The 27,224-nt window shown below is 38.8% G+C and overlaps 1 long non-coding RNA gene across 1 annotated transcript; it reads right to left on the bottom strand.

The window, feature by feature from the left end:
- Positions 1-22,562: 22,562 nt before the first annotated feature.
- On the bottom strand, positions 22,563-25,246 carry LOC124276407. Its single transcript, XR_006898538.1, has 3 exons — positions 25,236-25,246; positions 23,670-23,677; positions 22,563-22,786 (listed from the first exon to the last, which is right to left on the bottom strand). It is a non-coding gene; the product is annotated as an uncharacterized LOC124276407 (long non-coding RNA).
- Between the last annotated feature and the right edge of the window lie 1,978 nt (positions 25,247-27,224).

The following is a 27,224-nucleotide window of genomic DNA, read 5'->3' as shown; positions in this document are numbered from 1 at the left end:
GCTTCACCCACGGTTAAAATTCAAAATTTGTCGAATTCTGGTGATTCCATGATGATATGTTCAGACCATGACCTGGATCTATTGTGGTACCTTTCTAGCGTAGACTTTGCTCTTGGGATGGTGTGAGGCACAAAACTGGTTAAAAAATCACACTGTCAGCAAGAACCATATGGTGGACACACTTTACTTTAGTTTTAACGCCAAAAGACTGGTCTCTGGGTCAATGTCTGATGTACACATCATTCTTTAAATTCAAGCGTCCGTTTGGCCATTTATGAGCAAAGGAATCCTTCTCGCCACAAAATTGATACTGGGTTTTGATACTGAAGACTATGGACTTGCAATGTGTTACTGCACGTGCAGCCTGTGCAACTGCACACAGCATGTGAAACTCAGAAATTGATGTCACTGTCGAAAGCTTGATCTTTGGTCATTCAAACGTTCACAAATTCACATGAAAAGTCACATGCACATCATGCCAAGATTAACATGTGCTCAACGTCATGAAGCCATTGGAATGGTTCGAGCAGGCATGAGCCAACAACAGGTGGCAGCACATTTCCAATGCCATCGTAACACGATATCTGCATTGGTCAGGCGTTAGGGAAACAGTAATGACGTCGCCGACCACCCACGTTCTGGGCGTCCCCGAGTAACGACGCCAAGACAGGACAGATGGATTCGATTGACTCATATAAGACACAGGTTCCAGACGGCAGTGACCACGTCCAAAACCATTCCCCAGGCCTTCATTTGGAAAATTTGGTAGCCTCTATGTGTCGTCGATGCACTGCTGTGCTTCACGCGCATGATGGCCATACCCGTTATTGACTTTGTAAAATCGACGTGTGACCCCCGACTCAATTTTGAACTTCTGACGTCATCGTTACGGATATTGTTCATGTTCTTTTGACATGTTGTTGAGGCCCGATACTTCAGCTTATAAAGTGTCTACATCATGTCGTATTTTCTGTGTTGTATTCCAATTCTGAAGGAATTTTCTGTGTGCACAGTTTCTTTATGTGGCTAGTATATATTGGACAGACAAATGCTTATAAATATTATGAATGCATGTGGTCTTCAAATGTGGAAATGAGGATAGGGTGCATAAAACGTGAGAATTTGCAGTTTCTGTGTCATTCTATCCTGATCAAATGGACCGATGATTGTAAACGGAACCACTGGAACATTTCTATAAATTACACATCATTTCTATAATATCTTTCCCAAAGAGACATATTGGAATTATAGATATCTAATTATTAAGAATATTATGTATATCCAATCATAGCATTAAAATCCACTGGTAACAGCGTCTGTTTGCGTGTTTGGTTAAAACTGCATGCGCGTTTGATACATCTATACAGAGATCTACGGCGAGTGAAAGATGCTTCAAAGAATAATCATTAGGTCGTTTATTACAAATGAGCGCATTATCCAGCCATATCGGCATTGATCTGATAGTGACAACCTTAGAGCCAAATGAGGACTCGGTGCCACTCAGTGCCTGTCCTCAGACGCGACAAATGCGGCTAACCGATGGCGAGGCATGACTTACTTGTCTGGGAGGGTAGGTGCATACGTCTGTGTATGAGTACTTGATATCAGTGAATTTGGTTTTATCCCGATTTTAGAAATAGTCCATCACAATATAAACGGGGTATAATGAATGGGCCCAGACACTGAAGCTATGTAGCCGGCGCGACCAGACAATGCTTTGATACATCAGGCTCCCCTTCACAACGTACCTTTTGTTTCCTTCAGGTTTATAACGATTTCTGGACATATTTGACTACAGGTTGAAAGAAAACCGGGCCTAAGGGCAAAGGCAGCTTTGAAAATGCTATTTCTGATTTGATAGATTACCTAGGACTTCACTGAAGGGATTGAATGGACTCAGTATTTAGGTAACAAAACATTCACAGGAATCCATCTGCTCAGAGGGACATGTAATGGTGCACGCTTCTTTCCTGTCACAGGGGAGATTATATGGCAATGTATGCATATATTAGGCCTTGTATCTAATGAAAGGAGAGGATAAATGTATCCTATATCGCACACTTAGACCACGTAACATTGAGCCTGAGGGAAACTGGGGGACAAAAGAAGAAAAACAAGGAAATAACATTGTCAAGTACAAATCATATTTATTTTGAGCAGACACAGACAAAATGGACACTTGATATCAAAATATGACGTTGCCAAAAACATTATCTGTTTTTAGTTGCCACGTCTTGGTTCATTCAAACCAAATCTATAACTCTAATCCATGACAGTGTTTCTTTGTCCCGGTTATAAATGGATGATTTACGGAAACCGACAGTCTTTCTTCATCTCTGTCCTTGCCTCTTACTTTCTCTTTGGGGAAGATGAATGTGCATCACATATCTTTGATGTCATATCGTCTTCGAAAATATTATCTTTTGACAAAACAGACGTGATAAATTGTTATCCCATATTTTTGTACAAAATTGTCACGTGTTTCACCAGTTCATAATGATATCTCAAACAGACAGGGTGGGAATCGGGCAAAACAGCCTGAGCTGAACCATAAAGGATGTATTCTGCACACTTGAAAGTCTGCATTATAAAGGAATTATAAGGCTGCATCTGTTCCATGCAGGATAAGGAGAGAGCTATTTTTGCATACACGAAAGTGACAAGGCATACTCAGTTGATGATAATATTGACCACGGCACCATATTCAAGTATCCAACAATTCAATGACTTGTGTTGGCATAATATCCATCTCTGACACTAAGTTTTGGTCACAAAAAATGCCAATTGACCCGCATGTAACAAAGATGGGTCGCAGAAACTTACCAGATAATGTTGAGGTATTAGGCTGAATAGTACAACCAGACTGGAGGGCTTAATGTGATGAAGAAAGCTATTCTAGTCCGGTTGTTATGCGAATTAGGAGCTGGAAGGATGCTGCGATTTGAAGCATCGGAGTGTTAAGTACTTCCGTTCGCTGTTATCAGATTACAGGACAAACGGTTACTGATTAAGTGTCACTTTGGCTATTTGGTTTGCTTAAACTTTCAAGCCTTATATTTCCCTTTATTTTTTAAATGGTGTTAAATCAGCAGACTTTCAAGAATGTTTGTGAATTTTTACAATATTTTGTGTCAGAGTGGTGCCAGCATAGTGTTCTCCATTGCAAAACAGCTTATCACAGGTTTGAATCCAGAATGTCCTCAATATATGATTATGAAATTTTACTTAATGTTCTGTCTAATTGGATGGAACCTTTTAAAAAATGGTTTTAACTAGTTCAGGAATGACATTTAATCAGTATTATGAACTTCAAAAGCAATATCAGTTAAAATCCACTCACAGAGGATTTGTGTCTAAATTAGCTACAAATGGATTAAGTCCGTGGACATTAAATATTTATTTCAAAACAATTTCAATTACGTTTCCAAGATGAATGTTTAAAGAAACCTGTGCACGGTATATTAATAACAGATGCATTAACATGGTATTTGATTCGTACTTTCAACATTGTAGAATTTGACACCAAAGGGATTTAGAAAACACCGTTTGTATATAGGGGGCTCATAGATTCAAAGAAGAATGAACCCTCGACGAACATAAAGTTGAGAACTTAACCTGATTTATATAGGCTTTAACCCATTACGTCATCATTGTAGAAAAGAAAAATGGATTATTTGCTATTTCTTCTACAAGAGGCCACGAGTATTTTTAAAATTTTACACATGCCATCAAGCAGAACCGTCATGTTCAAATAGGTTTCGAATGAAATGGTAATATGTTTTTCCCGTTCTTAACACGGTGGAACAGATTGTACGCCAGCAGCGAAGAGATAATCTTGTTAGTTTAAGCTACATATGAAAATCCTCGTTTAGGTTTCAAGCCAGTTATCACTCCAGTTTCATCCCTGCAACCCTCCAGCATAATGGTCACCGCCACCATCCGGCAGTGTCAATAGAATTTATCCCATAATTCTCTCCAATCACAAACCCTAATGACTCACAATCAGTGTGTTGCTTCCGCACTCATCGACGCCCTCGTTCAACCCGCTGCAGGCCCATAAGCCGCTTCAGGTGTAATGTGGTATAATGTGTGGATAATCATGTTGGACATAAGTGATAATGAAATATTTATAAATCACTTCCAGTGAAAACAGAACGATTTAAATAACTGACCCACTTCACCAACCCGACTTTTTATAGTTTCATGTAAATATCTTCGGGTTAAGTTCCTGTCTTGCTTTCAACATACGCTGCATGCTTGTCTTGGTTTTTACATTTGTTGGCTCTTTACGAGGAAACTTTTAATATTATACAAAGGATAACTATATCTATGTGGGTTTGAATATGGAATGTGTCCCTTTGTGTTAATGCTATTTCATATATTTTACTGGAAACATTCTTTTACATTTGAATAGATTTAATAATCATTAATCATAACAGATTATTCCAAGTGTTGGAAGAATGTATATTTTATATATTGATTCCATCAGGGATGAAAAACTGTAGAAAAACGGGGAAGATGGTAAATGAAGAAGAAAACGGAGGAGAATTTCTGATAACAAGATTGCTGCTTTTGCACAATATCAATCTTATCACTTATTGGCAACATCGTGATACAGGGAAACGCATGAAATACAAGTAAAGCTCCCAGATGTCATGGTACACTCACTCACTCACTCCAGTTGCGTATGTAAGTAGAAAACAGACTCATAAAAAAATGGACTTTAAAAAATCTGCCAGAAATGTCTGCGGGAAAAAATAATTCTGCCAGAATTTTCTGCGGAAAAACATAATTCTGACAGAAATTTCTGCAGAAATGCATTTTCAGAGCCAATTTGTGAGCTTATGACCACTTGAACACACTGGCACTGTTTGGGATGAACTTTTTGGGTTCATCTCCAGTGATATAAAATATATCTTTGTAGCTCGCTTCCTTCTGTGTGTCAAGTTAGGGGTCGCTGGCCATTCCTAAGTTGTCCCACCCGGCCTTCTTTACAACATGATGTCCCGTAGGTTTCGGTAGGCATTGTGAAGGACATGATACAGGTGCTGCTTCAGCCGCGAGGAACAAGCACAGCTGAAAGGAACTTCCAGATACGTGTTATATTCGGAGCGAAAGCAGTGTGTCAGCCGGTTCAAGGACAGATGGTGCAACGTCTGCTTGACGACTCGACTAACGTCATCCCACCCTGGTAAGATGGCGACCAACATCCTTCAGTTATATACAGTACGAACCCTTGACAACTGAACGGACCAGGTTCCCGATCCACAAAACGTTCGTAGTGATACGCCGTTCGTCAGTCTATGATATACTATAGAGTTACAAACCGGATTGTAGACTGGGCCCCATGCAGGCGTAAAAATGGGTTCATTCATATCCATTTCCTGGCCGTGAGTGTGCAATCATACACATGCGAGGTGAGCCCGATATGCGAGTTCAAGTTTATGAGAGAAATACTCAAACAGTACAAAAGATGAACAGTTTGGCTTCAGCTTTGGAAACATTTTTTTGAGTTGGTGTCGTGATGACAAATAAACGACTTTCTTTTTGCTGTGTCAAAGATGTGTGTCCTTCAATTCTTTCTTACAAGTCGGACAAAAGTTATTCACCTTTGAATCCTTACAAAATACCCCCAGGCGTATTGTTTGACACGTTCACAGTATAATCATGTTACCCGTAGGGAGCCTGGCACACGAAAGCGATTTTTTTTATTTGACAGATCACCAAAGAAGTAGGTGTTGGGTATTGTGGCTTCAAAAAGATTAGGGAATCACAGGAAAAACCTTAACCTTTTCCTACCGCCCCTAGTCATACCAGAAACACTTTGCGAGTTCAGTTGGATAATGTAAACAACCCTACGGCCGTTTACCATGCAACCACGGCCGTGGCAATATTGCAAGGGACAAAGCTGAGCGAGGATGATTTTGGCATACAGAGGTTGTGTTTCAATATCACAAGGAATAAATGACTGAGTTAGGAGAGGAGGCTATGTTTGAGGATGGGAAGGTAGTAAAATGGGGTTTAAAAACGCGTTTTGGAACTGATTTGTTTCAGGCGTGTCACTTTTGGAGGTGTCACTTTACAGTGAGTGCGCCGCACCCTGCAATATTCCAGCTATATGGCGGCACTTTTCAGTGATCATGACATGAGCATGAGGTATGATAATAATTGGAAAATAATATTTATATGAGTTTGTGTGTATGTTTAAACACGGGTAAAATTATCACATTCGTTTTAGGAATTTCCAATGAATCTCTAGGTTTGAGGAGCAGTATGTATACGTTATCCATAGAAATGATGGAACTGCTTTTACATTGCCATGGTTCGATTTGGATGTCTCTTGGAAAAGATGTAAAAACAATTTTTACATAAAAGACATACAAGCATGAATACACCGTATATTGGAGTCCAGAATTACCTGATTCATTTTTTCAACTTGCTAGCATACAACATATATATATGGAAAACACATTGACTGTTATATCACGAACAGTTAACTCGTATGTCTCCGGAAAGTGTAGTCTGCATGAAAACATGCATGGATGCAAATTTAAACTAAAGAAGTTGCCAAAAGCAGCATACAATATTGATTGGTGAGATATTTGATATGTTTATGTGATAGTTCTGCATTATCATTTTTTGAATTGAACATGTGTACAAATATAGTTGATTTATAGTAATAGTAGTGTAAATAATCACTTGACTAATGCATGTGGAGTACCCAGAGCCATAAGTTACATTTGCAATAAATATTGTCAGTAAATATGTAAAATCGTCATCAGAATACAATCTATAGCAAAGAAGGAGTGAGTGATCTGGTTAGAACCCCTTCTTGCAATACTCCAGCATGGCAGAGAACACCAGAAATGGGTGCCACCCATTTTAGCGTTTGGTTCCGGGCTTCGGCGTGACTGGTTGACCACTAGGCTACCAAACTGTCTCTGGCACTGTGTCTGAGGACATTGTTGTCTTTTGATTAATCTATGGCCTGGTTATTTATGCAGCAGGATACACTTTGCAGGGAGAACACTAATATTAGTTGCAACATAAAAGTGGGGGTTATGAATGTCACCTTTTGTATTTTGAGGAACATGACATTTCGGAGTATATTCGTTTTCCATCATTAGATTAATGAAAATACACCAAAACGTGACACAAATCCCCATCCCTCACCCCTAATATTTAACGAATCCTCACATCTAGGAACACAAGAAGTGTAAGCAGAACCTTGCTCTCTGGTTCGCTGCTGATCAACATCATCTGTTCTCGAACGTCTGTGGACATAAAAGTACATTCCGTTTGTCGTACTTGAAAATTGGTATGAGAAATGCTCACGGGCATTGTCGACCATGGTAAATCTGGTTTCCCCGTCGGCATAATCAGCCGACATGTATATGTGTGATATTTCCGATCTCATATTCAGCATCTTTCCATTTTTCATCCTTATCTCCTCCGCATATTTTCTTCAAAGGCCTTCCCTCAGGTCATGCTGCTTCCATTTCAGACGCATAGCCCCTCTGCAAAGTGAGGCGTTCAAACATTAGCAAGTGATCAGTCCTGGCTCCAAGCAGCATGCCCCTGACCAAGGGGACTAAGTGGAACAGGTAGTGAGTCTCGGTGACTTGGTATGCAGCAAGTCTTCATACCCCAACGGCTTGTGATATTCCTTTTTTTACGCCATTAGTTTATCTGGTTTATCCTCTAAAAATGCAGTTAGAGATTGTTTCTGATAGTTTGTACTCACCAAGTGAACTAAAAAACTGATATGCCCACAATAAGACGTAAACTTTGCAATTCAATTGCACACTTTTCGTTGAAGCATACGCGACATGCCAAGTTATGATATTTATACACCACCTTTAACAAGGAAAAATGAAGACGATTGCCTTCATTAATTCCAGTTTGTTTTCTGTACGCCATTTTATAGAGAGAGACACACAACTGAAACTGACCATGATCGCCGTTATCAATCATTGTATATAAATGCAACAACATAGACACTATAGGTACTTGAAGAGTAAACGCCATAGACAATTACATGACAGTTATCTTTTCAACTACTCTGTTACAAAGGCAAGTGTCAGGTTGTTTTTCAGTGTATGATGGGATCAATCTATTTACGTCAACGTTGTAATTAGTTACCTGTCTACATAGATATACCACCACATTCGTTGACTAATCATTTTCAGAAGAAGTTCCTAGCCAATACGCCATTACATTTTAACCAAGTAGCAAGTCAGCAGCCATTTTCTCTTTCATCCAAGACAAGTGGAAACTGCTTAAATGACACCATGCGTTATGTATGGAGCAGATCACCATCATCGTCAATAATAGTCAGTGTTCACTTAGTACAATGTATGATCGATTGCTTTTATTAAGCTCAAGTCAGAAAAGTACTCCAATTGAGAATTGGCCTGTGCCAATCGAGCAGAAAAATGCGACTTTTCACAGACGTAGTTTCAAAATTTATTTACTGATAAATTCAGTTATATTTTTCATACATCCACTCTGGATACTGAAGTTTACATTTATGCAAGTCAATAGTCTGTTAGTCCACCGTTTCTCTCGATGCACTGCTGAATACGGCGTCCCATGCTGTCAATCAAATTGTCTATGTAGTCCTGGGGTAGGTCCACCCATATTTGACTGATGAGATTAGACCACTCAACGACACTCTTCGGTTCCAACTTTTCTAATTTGTCCTTCATAATCTGCCACACATTTTCAATTGGGTTCAGGTCTGGTGATGCCGCTGGAAATTTCTGTAAGGTCACGTGACTCGTTTCAAACCAGTTACAGGTGTGTCTTGACTTGTGTACAGGTGCATTGTCCTGTAAAAGTTTGAAAGGTATTCCACTCTGTCCTATATGGGATTCCACTATGCCTTCTTGTATAAGTTGACAGTACTTGCGTGAATCCATCCTTCCTGTAATAGTTAGCAGCGGCGTTACCCCGAGTTTGCCTATACCACCCCAAACCATGACACTGGGTGAGAACTTCGGAACCATTTTGCAGCTACGTCCACCTCTTGACCACCTCTTTCTTGTGATCCTATAAAACTGAAACTTTGATTCGTCCGTAAAAATCACATTTGAAAAGTCTGTACCCTGCATTTCCCTGCACCACTCGAGCCTTTTCTCCATATGTGCTGTTGTCATCAATGGAACTTTCTTCGGCACTCGCTTGACATATCCAGATTGCTTTAAAGATCTTCTGATTGTCCATTCTGATACCTTAGGGGTTCCTTGACTTGACGCCTTCACGGCAAGCTGTTTTGCAGACCAGTTTGGGTACGCCGCCGCGAGACGCGCGATATGTCGTCTGTCATTTGCCCCAAGAGTAGCACGACGTCCCGATCCAGCCTGTCGCTCTGTCCCTAACCCTGCGTCAAATTTCTTCAAATTTCGGTAAACAGAGGCCCGATGCAGTCCCGTCAGTTTCACAAGTCTAGTTACGGATGTAATACCTGCTTCATAATATGCCAAGAGTCGATTTCTGTTGTTTTGTAACGTCATGGCAAAGCTTCGGTATCGTCTGCTAGCAACGAGGTCACGTGATCAAGCCATCCCTGAACCCAAGGGAGATAATTCCATACCAACGAGGCAAGCTACTGGCGGCTAGAAACAATGTATTTCGGCTTTTTTGATAGTAGGATCGAGTCTACAGAAAAGTTTTTGTTTTGTCGCATATTTTTCTGCTCGTTACTATATAGGTACCTAGGACTTCACTGAAGGGATTAGGTGGGCTCCACATTTAGGTAACAAAACATTCACAGGAAATCCATATGCTCAGAGGGACATGTAATGGTGAGCGGTTGTTTCCTGTCATAAGGGAGATCAAATGGCGATGCGTGACATGTAAGGTTTTGTTTCTAAAGAAAGCAGTGAATAAGTGTACCCTACATCGCACAATAACACCACATAAAACTGAGCCTGAGGGAAATGGGGAGGGAAAAAAAAGAGAAACTAGAACATGTCATTGTCAAAAACCGTAATTATTATGAACACAAACAGACACAATGGATACTTGATATTAAAAGTGGACGTTGACAAATGCCATTAGCTGTTTTTACTTGCCACGTCTTGGTTCGTTATAATCAAATCTATAACTCTAATCCATGACAGTGTTTCTTTGTCCAGTTTATAAATGGATGACGTTCAGAAACCGACTGTCTTTCTTCATCTCTATTCTGTTCTCTTACTTTCTCTTTGGAGATGATGATGTGCATCTGATATCTTTGATGTCATATCATCTTCACGAATACTAAACTGTCATACATTAGATGTGGTGAATTGTTATCTCGTATTTGTTCGAAGCTATTACGTGTTTCACCGTTTCTTATGGTATATCAAAATCAGGGTTTGGACCGAGCAAACCGTTCTGAGATAAGCCACAAAGGACGTAACAGTTTGCATTACGAAGAAAAGTATTTCCACGCCCATGGGCTGCATTTGTTCAAGATACACAACCATGCAGGAGAAGGTGCCTGGTTTTCCTCAGCTGATGATAATAGACAATGTTGGCCACAGCATCATCATCATCAAGTATCCAACTAATTACAATCTTGAAGAAAGAAATAGCTGACAAGCTGCTCTGTATGACGATTACGGCATTACTGCTGGTGAGGGCTGGCGGGCGACGTGTAGGTCACTAGGAAAAAAATCATACCGCCGCGCCATCGCGACAGAAGTATGTGGATCTCGGTGGGGGTTATGTTGAAAATCACACAGACAACCAGATCCATCCATTAGCGAAGCTAAGTACTCTTCACCTACCTCTCAAACTTTGATCTGGGTAATTGATTTATTTTGCTTCCAAAGCTTTCTCTTAAAGGATATTCTCTGACATCATTTAAGGCCTTTAAAACTTGGGTAGTAGCACGTGGACAGTCAAGATAGCCACGGCGCAGTCTGTGTTACCATCTTTCTGGTACTGACGACCGTGAGATTCCATTACCCGTTCCAATTAGTCTGACCTGACCTAAACCACTTAAACACCAACAACATGTATCTGCCTTAACGTATTTTGTGTTGCGGTTGGTAAAATACTCAAATACAGTTAGTACCATACCTCCAGATCAATGCGGTTTTCAACGATGACCAGGATTCGTGATATCCCGTGTGGCTGTCCTTTATCAAACTTGTGGGAGTTTTTATTCAGTCCTTCAGTAATAAATATAGTTCGAAGAATATATCATTATGTAATGAAAACTATAGTTCATTTTAATCCACTCGGCAAAATATGACGTGTGGCTTCAAGTACTTGAATACACGGATCCATGTAAGATACAAAAATGGGAAAAGAGTTTTCGTTCCAGCCACGAGTCAAATTATTGGTTTATGTAGTTATGTCGAACTTCAAGGCAGGTCAGAAGGACAGAGGCAGCATCTTTTGAGTGGTAGGGGCTTAATCCATTCATTTCACTCCACTGGTAATGCATTTACTCGTGTTTTTGCTTTTATATAAAATATAACTTCTTTTAAATAAAGGGCAAAATATGATCTCGTTTCGTAACCATATTATGAAGATGGACATATACCAAGTGAAGATACATGAACACAGTCATATGATCTTTCTCGGGAATCAACACGCTCACATTTTAACCTCGCTTCTGCATTCTCCTGAGAGGGTACGTAAGTCCCAAAAACTTTCAAAGTCAATTTTGCTCAACCTCCTCTTTGTATGTTTGTTATTTTAAATTTCGGCTAAATCTTCCTGCAATCGCCAGCGGCTGAAGGGATGGCGTAAATCCAACTAAGGTCCATGCAGGTAGCAAAGACACTGTAAGTCCCCATGGACCCTCGTATGGTGATCTACCTTCAGTTGTTGGCGATCTATAGCCCATGTTTTATATTGTACTGTCTTCCTCAATCAAAATGTTTTAGATTTACATTCTAGTTTTATATTCATATCTGTGATACTCTAGGATTTATCTGCCCATCGTCGACAGGTTTAGCACTTCACAATGTTTTAATTTTTATTTGTATAAATTGTTTTCGTCACGATATGGCTGAAATATTGCCGATGTGACGTTAAATATTCACTCACTCACTCACTCACTTCTGCATTCAGACAAGAATCACAGCAGAGTGAATGTCAATATGCAGCAATGAATGTATCCGTATGCCGAGACGGACAAGGTCTCTGATAGCTTCGCCGAATACTCAGTAAGCTCCTTAGTGCAAACTCGTAATTACTTGATTCGGCGGTAGGCTCTTTCAGTCATCTTGGCAGACTGCTGTTTAAGAACATTTATCACAAGCTGGCGAAGATGTTCAGCTGTTGTGGGTGTCTTACTTACACTTGAGTTCATTAGAGTTTTGCTAATTAACTATAAGGCAATACCAGATATGTTTTCCATTACCCATGCCCTCGACGATCTGGCTTCGAATCGGTCTTCAGTAACCCATGAAGTTTTAAGAGGCACGGAATCGGGTGGTCAGGCTTGATTAATGCATAGACCAATAGTGTTAATCGATGCTTTTGGAGAGTCTTGTCCAGACTCGATTATTTACAGATCTATACCTGAACAAGGGGAGTGGCACGTTAAACAACACGCAAACAGAACGTTTCCTATCCTGTGTGACACGCCAATATCGTGTTATTAGAACATGTTTACGACTGAACTCTAATGAAATGTCCCGAGTTAGACCCGAATGAGTGAGATTTGGAGAAGAAAGAAAAACAGATATGAGTATTGCCAGGTTCGAGTTAAAAGACATAAGACCAAATACCTATTTCATTGTAGCGTTGGATGCTTTTAGTTTTGTTCTTGGTTTTGTTGTTGTTGGTTCTTAGATCAGGCTCAGAGATCATCTTACCATTACTTACCTTCCTGCTCTGGAAGAAAATAAAAGAAACTATAAAACATATCATTTTGGAAGAAGACCAGTAAGAAGTTCCACTGAATGCGATATCTCGTTAAGCTGGAAGGCAGATTTGATTTATTATCTCATTCGACGACAATCACAGCTCTGTTCCTCTGTTAAGATGCACGTTGTCCTATCGGTCACTGTCCGTTTCGTAATTAATCGTCTCCAGAGAATATATCGGGGATTCATCTGTGATTAATCTGACGTACACTGCACCAGGAACTGAATTATCCGTGGTCCACGGTAATGGTTGTCAATAGATTTGAGCACATCTACAGTTATGTCACAGCGTTTCAGAAGGATTTGATGCATATCTAGCACGTGGTGAAGACCATATTTGAAAACACGACCAAGCGAACCTTAAATGCGCTAATCTTACTATCACATGTATCCAATGGCAGGGTAAGCATGGATTTCATAATACTCTGACACTAAGATATGTCCGAGAACACGTACATCAATGACATCCGTTATATAGTGGATAGCGCGTCTGCCAAGAGAGCGGAAGGCCTTTAACCATGGTCTCGGTCGCTTCACACCTCGAACAACATTAGTAAGGATGATTCGTGCTGTTACGCTGCCTGGCGTTCGATATTAAAGGGAAACAACAAGGTTATCGGAGTCAGAATACTGTGTCTGAGTAGGTTATCCATTATGTGGCAATTGGCCAGCACTATAAATCCGGTACAAATTCGGTCATTCGCTCGCGTAAAATACATTTCCTATACACCTCGGTTCACTTCATATATAATTTTTCATTATCACTGGAATGGAGTTATTTCACTGAGCTTCTCTTTTCGGGAACACCTGGGCATTAGATGAAAGTGATTCATAAACACATAGTTTTGTCATCGTATCTCATGGTGTCAGTCATTGGAGTGAGTGAGTGAGTTAAAATTTAACGTCACATCGGCAATATTGCAGCCATATCGTGACGAGGATTTAAATAATAAATGAAGTCGTAATAAATAAAGTCAAATTATTAAACCCTGTCAGAACGAAGGACAGTAAAAGTACTAGAGGATCACATATATAGATATAAAACTATATACTGATGGGCAAAAGAAACTGTCTCTTGCAAATATTTTCATAATATTATCATAAGAAAATATATTTAAATGCAAACTGCCCCATAGTTATTGCCAACATCAGCGCTCAAACGCACCTCTTGACAACTTTGCATCGAAAACAGCAAATGCACGTGTTTTGCAAGTAAGGGTAAATGCACGTGCATGCATGGTATAAAACCACCTCACAGCACAGAGCAGATCGTACTTCAGCAGAAAACCACTTTACAATGCCATGGTTAACTTCAGCAGAGCGAAAGAGGGCCATCGGAATGCTGCAAATGGGCGCTAAAACGGGTCACGTTGCAAGAACCTTCAATTGCTCCGTCGTGACCGTCAGGAACCTTCGTCGGCGTTACCAACAGACTGGTCAGACCTCAGACAGGCCCCAGACAGGCAGACCCAGGGTGAAAACTGCGCAGGAAGACCGCAACCCGATGACGTTACACCTTAGAAACCGCTTCCTGACGGTAACGTCATCAGCTTCAACAGCACTCGGTCACCCAGTGAGTCGAAGGATAGTGTCAAAGAGACTACGGGCCTGTGGTACCAGAGCCTACCGACCGAACCGAGGGACGCTGCTGACAGACAGACATATGCATGGTGGCTCGAGTTGTCCAGAACTTCTTTCACGCCAACACATCAACGTCCTGCACGCTCACCTGACATGTCGCCAATCGGGCACGTATGGTACCACCTTGATAGAGTTATTCAACGGAGACAGAATCCACCAGTTACAGTACAGCAAATGACTCAAGCCCTTGTCGAAGAATGGAGGCGAATCCCAGCTGACGTCATCAGACGCCTCATAACTTCAGTCAGAAGACGTGTGTTTGCATGTATTCTATCCAGAAATGGACAAACTCGCTATTAGAGACTTCTGTTCACGCTTTGCTGTGTTTCGCGAATGGACCAACTGATCGTGAATTCTCTAGTTTGACCCCATGTCGACCATGTCGACCTGTTCAATAAGTTATCAGCCTTGTTAAAAATCGAACGTTGTACTTAGCACGTGCCTATGTCATTGCTTCACAAATTATAAATTGCAAACTTCCATTTCTTCTTGTTGTTTTTAAGTGAGATCAAATTGAACGAGGAGAAAGTTTCTTTTGCCCGTCAGTATAGTATGACAACTAAACACGTTTAACTATAGAAGACAACACAATATAAAAACAGGCTATATATTGCCAACAACTAAAGGTAGATCATAATACTAGGGCCCTTATGGAACTCAGTTTTATGTGAATTTGCCGTTTTTAATTCTATAACCATATTACACATAAAACAAATGAAAGTGGTGATTCCTGTCGGCATCTATGCCATCAAAGTACATAATACTGCGACATCCGAGACATATTCTGCAGAGAAGAATCCCACGGACAATTTTCAATAACTGCAACTCCATTTGGACATGGTAAGTGTCACAAGTGTCAGTGTTTAAATCCAGAGAGAGTTAATTGTTGTGCATAATTGAAAATAATTTGTTCATCAATAAAATAATATTGTCAGTTTGCATGTCGGTGATAAGTTCTTTCCTCTGCAGGCATATTCTCTTGACGTAACAAATGCAATGTATACGCATGAAATTGAAACAAGTTGATGCATAAGGTATAGTTACCTACATACGACCGGCAAGGACAATATCTGATCCAAGAAACCATCTTCTACAGTCTGTGTAGAAGGTAAGATATCGTGTTCCAAGGAGACGGGATGAGACCAGCGGGGCACTGTACTCGACCCTGAAATTGGGCCTTATAAGGTTGAAAAATTCGATTGGCCTGACATACCACACTACCGTCTAATGACGAAGAGACAAATTCAACTGCCCTAAGTTGTTCATATTGACGAAGACACTGTTGTAGTTACGTTGTGACCATGCCGTCTACAGTTATCATCATAACATCGAAGTACTCATCGTTTTTGTATTGAGGGACAAAGTGCTTTATCATTTATGTATATCATGGCTCAAAGAAGCGTCAGTGACATATTTGAATACCACCAAGTTCTTATATAAAAATAACAGACTCTAATCAAAATGTATTTCGTAATAATGAAAATATAATAATATACAGGGCCCAATACAAAGCCTTTGGGTCAAACCAGACATTCGAAACGACTGCCGGAAGGTACACATTGCAAAATATAAATGTTGCTACGACCTCTGTATACTGCATACACGAATGTGAGAAATTCAACACTATACATTTAGCAGAAATGCATTTCACCATCTGTTTTTGGCGGTGCTATTGCTTGCGTGCTGTGTATTACAAAGTGTCTCATTTTCAATGACATTTCCGAAAGGTCAACAATTGGAAGCAGCCCTGAAAAGAATCTGACAAGTAATTATAAATCTAAAAGGCAAATTCTATATTTGTGACGCATTCAAATATAACTTCAACTGCTCTATAGAATGATGCCCTATACGAAATTATCCATTTTGATCTTTAACATATTTTGCAACGTGACTTTAACCAATATTGAGACTGAAATGTTTGATTTGACCACATTAACTTATTTTTAGTTTTGTAACGTAAATCATTCCTACAAATTTCATTGACAATGCCCGGAAGATGACATTTACATGTAGGCTGAAAGGCTGCACCTTAGACTAATGCACGTTTCCTTACAATATTCCACTGACAAATATCAGCACTCCACACTCGCGTGAATGCACAGAACTCATCAGTTACAGCGATGTGACCTTTAAGACAAAGACAAGGAAATCAGGCACTTTGCTTGGCGCTTACTCATTCACTAAGAATTTGTAAATATATTGCTGAAGGCCACCCACCGCGGCTCAGCTGGCGCCTGTTGGAAACCAAGTCTCCTGAAAGTCGAAGCCAGTAGGGTTTATGCGATGTACTAACTGTGTAAATGTGCGTTTGGTTGGGATTGGTTATAGAATGATAACAAGCATGTCATCATAACAAATACAGTATGCAGAATAATACAAGGTAAAACCGGGCTATATATCACCAGTAACTGAATGTATATCAGCATACCAGGGACCATGGGGACTTGCAATACTTTACTACTTGTAAGGACCTAAGCTGGATTTACACCATCCCTTTCAGGTTTTGGCGAGTTTGGCGAAAGTTAAAAACGTTAAAAGAACATATACGTACTGTGCTATATAACAATAACAGATAGAAGAATTCTTTGAGTGACATGGTCCTATATACCCTGTAAGAGGTACAATATTTTTACGGTACTTCATATAATCATACAATACTGATTTATGAATTTTGAACTATTTAAATCAAAATATTTCAGTTAAATCACTTGCCTTTAAAACGACTATTAAATAAAAACTAATGCGATTGAAAAAGAGTCTTCATAGATGACGATTGGAAATATTGATCTCTTATGATGAAAAAGTCTTAAGGCCATCCATCATAAGGGATAAATATTTCAATGTGAAAACAGTTAAGGATCTTTTTAACACTGTTAATTTTCATTTAATTATTGTTTTTAAAAGAAATTGATTTCATAGATGAATTTTGAATAATATATTGTAGATAGATGTATTTTAATGATTGGTAGTTTAGATTAGTAAACTTAGATTGTTAGTGGCTGTACCATCAAAGGGGGTTAAAGTACCGTAAAATTATTCTCCTCCTGAGAGGGACGTAAGTCCCAAAACTTTCAAAGTAAAATATAATTTATCACATTTTTAACGTAGTATTTTTGTTATTTTAACTTTTGGCTAAATTTTCCTACAATCACCAGCGGCTGAAGGGATGGTTTAAATCCAGCTAGGATCCATGCAGGTAGCAAAAGTAATGTAAGTCCCCATGGTTCCTAGTATGGTGATCTAACTCCAGTTGTTGGCGATCTATAGCCCGTGTTTTATACTGTATTGTCTTCTTTAATTGGAATTTTTTAGCTTTCCTCGCTAGTTTTATATTCATATCTGTGATTCTCTAGTATTTTTCCTGTCCATCGTCGACAGGTTTTCATCTTCCAAATGTTTCCACCTTTTATTGTATGGATTGTTTTCGTCACGATATGGCTGAGATATTGCCGATGTGACGTTAAATATTAACTCACTCACTCACTCTTAAGGACAAGGGATACCCACCTTTAATACATATTCATGGGCGTATCTGATGTGGCCAATACGGCATTGTCTTAAAATGAACTCTACAAATCTGGACTGGCAGCCCAAGGTGCAACCAATAGCTGGTCCAGTTGCATTTAATTCATTGATACACACATGGGTGTCCCAATTCTTTTGCATTAAATCCCGGATGTGACATGTAATAACAGGTTTATAAGCAGTATAAGGTATGAGAAAGAAGTGTCGTCACATAATTGTCGAGTGTAGCCCAAGCAGCAGAATCGGCCATTGTGTTACAGGTAATTCCAACATGGCTGGGAAACCAACAAAACAAGATGTCAAATTGACCTGTTAGCGAGATCATCATGTAATTCGAGATTATTTAACATGTCTTAAAGGCATGAAAGAGCATCTGAGACATTGTTGTGTTAATCATATTTATACTGTTATTAATTCGTTTATTAAAAGTTAAAATGACTTTGGCTGATCTTGTAATCTTCTAGATATTGTCTTGTATCCAATGACATTGGCACAAGCATGTGCGTCACCATCCTTAGGTCCTTCTGCAAAAATAGATTTATAAGGGAAATGTATACTGTTTTACTGATTGCATTCTCATTGGTACATTAGTTGGTTTGTTTCAGAATTCTGATTTCGCAGAAAGTTAGCAGATATATGTCCAGGTCCGATATTAGCAATGTAAATCATGTTTTTAATTCCTATTGCCAGGGGTGGAATTAGGGAAGATTTTTATGTTTGTACAGATCCTCATAAAGAGGATTAAAAACACACTTATATGCAGTGTTAGACTCCTTAGTATATAGTTGCGATACATTGTAAGGATAATTATATGAAAAGTTCAGAAGGACCCATTTCGAATTAGAAAAAGGTGTTGTAAATGAAGTGAAGTCAGGCACTTATATTTCAAATATATATATATTTTGTGGCCGAAAGGTCAAATGTTGATGAGATATAATACAATAATATTATAGCTGAGTTGAGTTGAGTTGGGCTTTATTTCACATCGGCATTATTCCAGCCATAGTGACGAGAACAAGTCTGCATAAATAAACATTGTAAGTACAGAGTCAAAATGAGTTTAATTCCAAAAACATATATTCATTACATTGTCATTTATAAACAGAACAAGTCATAGCACTAAATTTGAACGCAGGCAATTTGTTAGTCACATTACACAGTTACAATTTATGATACAGATCAACCTTCCTCAGGTAGTTCACTATCAGATGAGCGCTCACGCGGGAGAACAGATCTTTCAGATTTGTTGCATCATAGTGTTAGTCCCTTGCAGACGATAAGTCCACAGTCAAGCAGAATATGCTTGATGGTGAAAACCTCATCGCAAGAGACACACATGGGGGGTCCATCCCCATCCGTTTTCAGCAGATAGTCATGTGTAAACCGACTGTGGCCAATACGACATCGTCGTAAAATTACCTCATCACGTCTTGACTGACAACCCAAGTAGGTATAACCAATTGTTGGCTTCAGGTCATACAGTTTATTTCTTCCTACTTGAGTGTCCCACCTCTTTGCATGAGGTCCCGAGTATAGCTTTTGATAGTGGGTTTGAAATCACTGTACTGGATCGGCAGTGGAGATAAGGGCCTTTCAAGGGCTGCTTTAGCTGCAGCATCGGCTTTTGTGTTGCGTGCTATGCCGACGTGACCCGGCAACCAGCAGAGGACGATGTCACATTGGCCAGTAGAAAGGTCGTTGTAAAGTTCTAAAATGTCCAGAATGATTGGGTGACTTGAAGGCAAGATAATGAATCTGTAAAAACGATGAAGTTTTTGGAATGATTCTGCTGTTTAATGTAGGTCAAAGCTGAGTGGATAGCTTTTGCCTCGGCAGTGGAAATAGAACTGTTGTCGGGAATCCTAGAGGAGACATTCTTGGATCCAATGACTGTAGCACTGGCAACTTGGCCCTCATCCTTGGATCCGTCTGTGAAAGTGGATCTATGGGTGTCATACGTGGAACATAACTGGATAATAACAATACAACTTTAATAGGGTTAACGTTGCCATCTAAATTTAATTCTAGGTGTTCATGAGGTTTGCATCTTCTTTAAAAGTATATGCAATTTGTTTTGGATTTTGAAAATTTGAATACATTTTTCAAACACCATTTATGAAATATATTTAATCATAATTGCAGTTTCATTTCGATTGTATGTACATTTTTACCACAACCAGAAATTTGAAAATCATCCTCAAAACTAATAGTCTTTATACTAAATAATTTGATTGACAAAATGCTGCCTTATGGACCACCGTTGGTTATGATTATAATGATCACACAGGTTTGAACCCCCGCAGACTTAAAACTGCCTCATTTAAAAACTTGTTGTAAATTGAGGCAAGAGGCCTCGCAGTTGTAAATCTTTTGGAATTCCCTATTTCTGCGTAGTGTTGTATGCTTTTCTGACTCAAAAAAAGATAGACACTTGATGTTATTTATTGATTGTGGAATTTGGGACAGTTTTGGATTATGGGACAAATGATTCTACGAATTATATGATCTATAGTATGTCTTGTTGTTTTTTTAACCGAAACAACATTGTATATCAGAAATATAAGAAAATTGTAGGTTTTCATCTATCCAAATTAATCGATCATTGATCACGCTTTCATGCTTTGCAAACGCAGCTTTTCAGTAAAATTGGTCGATAATTTGAATGATCGGTAAGATAAAGTCCAGTTTTAGGTATGGGGACAATTACAGCATCACGCCATGTAGAATGAAATTTCTTCCGCGTCCAAATGTCATCATAAATAACCTTAAACACGATTCCGGTAAGTTAGATAATGTATGTTATCAGCTGTAACAGTATCGTGACCTAGTTCAAATGAAGTATAGAGCTCACGAATAGAAAAAAGTTTCATAGCAATCTTACCCATTTCCTGAATTGAAATTAACAGTTTCCTTTTCTTCGTGTTTGTGACATTTTGGAAGTGAGGTACAAAATTAGATGAAGAACTGTGGTGAAAGTTGCAATAATGTTTATTGACAATATCTTATTTAGTAGTTACTAAATGGTCCCCGTCTTTAAGATGTTAAATGCTGGATTTAGAGTGTTTTATATTTGTTTTTCTGGATCATGTTCTATGTAAACGTTAGACAACCGCGTTCGTGAATTGATTTTTGATACGTAATTTCGTTAAGATTGGCTTTTACTTGGTGAAAAAGTATGCCGTTCTCTAGCAGTTCTAGTCGTGGAATTATTCAAATTGTGGACCATAGGATGGCGACGGAAATAATAATAAGCCATTTTCCTTGCGTTGTTTAGCAGTCATCGTTGAACCATAGTTTTCGAATGTTTGGAATTGCAGGAGTATCTACCTTTTTTTAGAGAGCGACAAACTAAGTGCCCTGTTATGCTTGTTCCATCCATGCCCTCTAAGGATCCGAAATGTTCATAAAGTTGGATTTTGTTGTTTGAACTGTTTGAACTCTGCCACTTTGACATTTTTTTAAGATTCACATCTAGATTAATTTGGGTTTACAGAATTTACATTTATATTTAAAGAATCAGGACTACTTTATATGGATGTACAACTTCTTTAGTCTGTATAGACGACGTTTCAACATAGATTCTAATGTCGTTGTCAAGCAGCGAATAGTCACTTGATTCGGGCAGTCTACTAGGAAACACAATGTACCACAAGTCGTTGAGTCTGCAATGAAACGCGTCATAAACAGGAATTCTAAATTCGATCATCGGATGCAGGCATGCATACCTCAGAAATGCCTTTCAATACATCGACTTGCTGTCCCTTAGACGACTGGACCACCAGAATCATCTGTACATATTCATGTAATATTAAGACGATATATTAAATCGTGATGCTATTGTATTGCCCTTGTTCATTCTCACCTTTTGTTCCCATAACACAGTTTTTATCGTTGAACGCGTTTAACTGACCATTGCAACTATTCAAAGCATTCATACATTTGATCATGCCAGTCAGCAGGTTTTTACCCCTCCTTGCGTATTTTTAAAATTTGTACACATTGATACTCGACCTTATCACGAAAATAGGTACTAAGATATAGAGAATCTCACCCAAGTGTTTTCTGATATCAATTATATCAACACGAGTTGATAAAGTTACAAATATCTTCACTTTTATTAACGAGTGATGATATATATGATATCAGAGGACACGAGGGTGAGATTCTATTTATCATCCCAAATCGCTCATTAGGTGTCAATGAAAAATGTACATCTCTAAACACGGTGCTACCATCAGACTTGCACTGAAGCGATGTCATAGCATTGTGACGTCATCAAGTTCATGACGTCATAGCATTGTCAGGGCATTGTACACAATCTACTGTCGAAACGATATCTCCTAGGAGATAGTAGAATAGAATAGTAGAAAGCTGAATTTTTCAGGAAAGCTTCAGGAAAACAGCATTGCCATGTTCAAGATACAAAGTTCTGCAAATTCCACCCTGTGGCATTTTCAAAATGGCCGCCCATTTCAAGATGGCCGCCAAAATCATTAAATCATTATGCAAACAGATATGTTGTCAATAATTATGCCATGTGACATATCAAATGAAAGCTCGTCTCACAGGGATTCTACATATAGTGATATCATGCCTTGTGGCATTTTTAAAATGGCCGTCAATTTCAAAATGGCCACCATTGTCCTTTAAATAATCAAAATAATCTGACGAAAATATTTCTTTGTAATTAACCATACCTTGTGATATATTAAAAGAAAGCCCTTCTCACAAGGAATATAAATATATGACTATATTGACACCACACATACATAAGACAATTAATTATGGCACGATAACCACACATTTCATGCTTGTGCTTTTTGGTACCAGACGTCAAATTTACTTACATGATTGAGAAAAAGCATGATGAAATTCATAATTTCTCGTCCCACTAATGAGCTGCTAATGATGTTCCTGTACTGCTTACCAGACAACATATCATATATTTGTATCACCTTCACATGGATTCACATGGTAATATTTTTAAAAAAAGAAGATAAAATCATTTTTCTTGAGAGGGTATTAAATCTGTTGATCAATAAAACAGCTGAAAATGTATCAAGTCAACCATAGTGGACATTTTGTACATTAAAAAAATCAGCTTTCTACTATTGTATTGCAATGTCATGTCTAATGTTCTTAGTCTACATGCAATATCTCCTGTGAAACACAGTTTTGGATGATAAATGATATGACATGTCATTATCTTTTCTTATTGCAAAGAAGGAGTCAACAATATTACTGCTGAAGATGTGCACAATTACAGAATCCGTTTTGGTAATTAATTCATAACTATTTACCTGCGAACACTTCAGCACAAACACTTGCTTTATGCATTCCTGAAGGTGGGGTTTTCTAATCCCAAATCTACTTTCAGCTTTTCGCGGACTTATTTTCAATTTCTCTGATCGAGACGCTGACTGCTTCGGGAAAAGTATAGTATGTGGACATGTTCGAATGATAAACACTGCAAACCGTTGAAACGTATAACAGCACTGTCAGTATTCAGAAGTGACAAGAAATGTCACATCTCACATCCCATGTGAAAGAGCACTAATGTTTTCATTACTTACTGCTTTTACACTGTTTGCTCTTTTGATTAATGAGCGCATCAAAATGTGTTCCATAGACCTTTTAGCCTAATGAATGATGAGACAGATCATACATCTTGACAGATGTCTTCGACTCAAATGATGGCAATCATGTTACTAGGTTGACCTCCAAGACTAGGATATCACGCATCATCTGACAATGTGTCTTAGAGATATTCTCCAAGCAGTATATTACATGTACAAAAAATGACAGTTGGTTTAGTTCTGGAACTGACAATATGATAATGTCTTTAGATATTCATTCCTATGACTTTTGCCTATTTCACAACCGAGAACTTACATGAATGTTTCAAACTGACATGATCATCATAATGGTAAAAAAAGGGAGATTGCAAACAGTTCTATTGTACTCTGAAGCTAAGAACGTCTCAAGAATAGTATGTAAATGAACTCCATAACCAATCATACTCCTTGACAGACCATAACGTTGTGTATTTGTCCATTTTGTGTTACATTCTACAGAAACATGAGTGTGCCAATTTGACCAAAAGCGAGTCTTTTGCGATAAAACAGCATTTATAAAGTACCAGTACCTGTAGCTTAGGAAACTGTTTCCAATACAATATTAGAAGCAAAGTATTTGTGAACGATTCTTTCATTGCTATATATAAGTACTTAGAAAGTCGGTTTAAGTCAGTGCTGAAGAGAAATACAGGAAAAGTTTACTGCCAGACACAGCAAACCTCAAACTTTAACACCCGCATTACGTATTATTGCTTAAATCTGTGATATCCCAACGTTAGTACTGCCACAACAGAATCATTCATTGACTCGTATTGTTGACTAAATGATACTAACCAAGGACAACGACCCTGCTGAGACACTATCAAGGAATCAGCTAGCTCATACATCATTTGCAACTATTTCCAAATGTAACCATTTCTTGAGCGATTTATCTTTTATGTGTTTCCCTATTCCCGACGGTCCTATATTACCTTCCATCCCAGAATATGTGTGTGAATTATTTTACGAATTTCCCGTTTCATTACAGGAGTTCCCATTGGAAAGTCATGTCAAAATGGAAATAACTCTGCCCCACTCTTTGTTCATCTCCACCATTTGTCACACTTTGTAACTCTCATCATTGCTATAACTGATGCACGTTCCCCAGCACAGAATCACAGCCATGTTTTTTTCATCCATCTAAAGAAGAGTAAGAAGATATGAAATGTGTGTTTATGTGCAGAAAATGTCATCAAAGGGAAATGTAAAACTTCAAACTCACCAGAAAAAAAATATCCTCGAATATTTCGTTTAAAACAATGTGAACGTCTCTATGTATGGACAATCCCGTGTAGTCATTCCGGTGTTTCTGTTATTAGAATAAATATTTAATCGATGAAAGTATATTACATGATGACCTGCAACTCTTTGGAATAGCAACTGATTTCCAATGAAATCAATATCATTCAAATATTCCTCCTTCTTTAGTATACGTCTTATCTTTCTGAGGATATCTGCGAACGAGTTGTTCATAGGAAATCCCTGTGACCGTGCTGCCTCACATATAGTGTTGTTTAAAGAGACAATGTCCCATTAGCACTGTCATATACTGGTACTCATTTCCAGAAGATACATGCGATACACACATATCAAAAGGTTGACTTCTTGTAACGTTGCCATTTGCATATATGTCTGAGCATCGCAACATCGCAGTCATCACTTCAACCTTAGATAACGATGTTAATCATAGCCCTATCAATCATGACTTGTTCCAAAGTGCATGGCGACGTTCTTGACAGATACAGTCTTTGATCTCTAATTCCACTCTGACTTTGAAATCTGGGTATGATTAGAAATGCTTATGTACTCATCATATTTCCACAGATTCTGGACATCCAAGCAGAAGGTCATGACTGAAAGCTAACGTGGCGACAACACTACTTAATCATCCAGATATCTCGCATCAACAGGACTTGTTATATGAGCCTTATTCCATAAGCATCATCAACGCAGTTGTTAGCAACAGCTTAGGCATTATGCCGACACCACAATTATCAGGTTTGGTTGATGTGTTTGTAGAAATCCAACTTTCCATTTGAGAATATTTTTTATGTCAGCACAAACAACCTGGCTAGTAGTTGTGTGATATGTGTGAAAGTTTACACAACAAAATATTCCTGTGTTAATAATAATAAGTCATCTTCTATAGCGCACAGTGTCCAAACACCAAGTGTTTGCTCGCGGCGCTTAATCAGAATCTGATTCTTATTACCCCGGATAACCCAAAGGTGCCTGTTAGGCGCTAGAAGGGTATAGTCACATGACTTTATCCAACCGGGTACCCATTTTCTGCTGGCTGAACAGAGGCAATTCGGAACAAACTCACTTGCCTAAGGTGAGACCACATGTATCACATGTTAAGGGATTGTTTAAAATAATTTCATTTTCTGATCCCAACTGCCACAGGGAAGCAATGTCTGTTGACTGCATTTTGATTATTGAATACAACCTGACTACAATTGTATGAATAGTTATAATTGTATGAATTACGACGGCTTGGGAGCTGGAAGACTTTGAAAGTTGCCTCTTTCATAGAAACAGAAAGGAAAGAACTAATTTACGTCTATCATATGTGTATTATTTTCCTGACATCATGGGACATCATGGAACGCAATAATATAGAAGGATGCAATTTAAATGGCCATTGAACTGAAATGAATCTTCAAAACATTTGAATTGTTAACTGTGTACAGCGAGCACATTTCGACCAAGCACTGTAACTTAATATCACCTGCATTAACCACCTGAACCAGAATTAAAGAGATCAGTGAACCCAGTCTCATCATTTTCTTAATTTTATTCGTAAAATACGTGTTTGTTTTATCTTTGGCTACATTTGTCATAACTGCCAGCATCTGAAGCATCTGACCATTACTCTCCACGACTTTGGGTACTAAGTTCCAGCTTGCTGTTTCTACGAGCGCCGTGCGTGTATGATTTATTCATTGAAAATAATTATGTACGTGCCTACATTTGAAATGTTTCAATGTACTGCTAGATATAATTACCTGAGCAACCTGAGAAAAAAGTCTCAACAACACAAAAATCCATCTGGACATCATATAGGAAACAGCGGTGTCGTAAGTCCACGTTATGCCTGTTTAGCGGGTATCAAAAAGGTTGGAGGTTGTCTCACGTAAACACTCAGGTATGAATAATAGCTGTCACATGTATAATTCAAACAAACAAACAAACAACGTGCTTGTGGTTGTGTATCCTTTAAGTGGCCGCATCCTTTATGTTCAGTATTTCACAGTTCAATTCCTGATGTTCCAGCCCCAGAACTGCACCCTGTCACCACGACTGAGCATGGCTATACATCAAGCCAATAGACATAGAAACAGTCTATCTGTGACGCCATCATTCTGGCACCGGCGGCGCTGGAGAATAGATCAGCACGATCCAATTCCTTCTACTCAAGAACATGTCCTTAACCAAACAACATGTTATTCTATCTGATGCAGGATAAGTGCAAGCGGTGCAGTTAGTTGAACCTAACCCTGAATTAATGAAGTCTTCAACAGGGGAACCGGCGTAATATCTAATCTATTAATCACCTACATTTAAGACT

Source organism: Haliotis rubra, unplaced genomic scaffold (assembly GCF_003918875.1).
Source record: "Haliotis rubra isolate DU_JTF1 unplaced genomic scaffold, ASM391887v1 Scf209, whole genome shotgun sequence".
In the NCBI taxonomy this organism is placed as follows: domain Eukaryota; kingdom Metazoa; phylum Mollusca; class Gastropoda; order Lepetellida; family Haliotidae; genus Haliotis; species Haliotis rubra.
The sequence above is the reverse complement of the archived record's forward strand: the minus strand, read 5'-3'. Positions and strand labels throughout refer to the sequence as shown.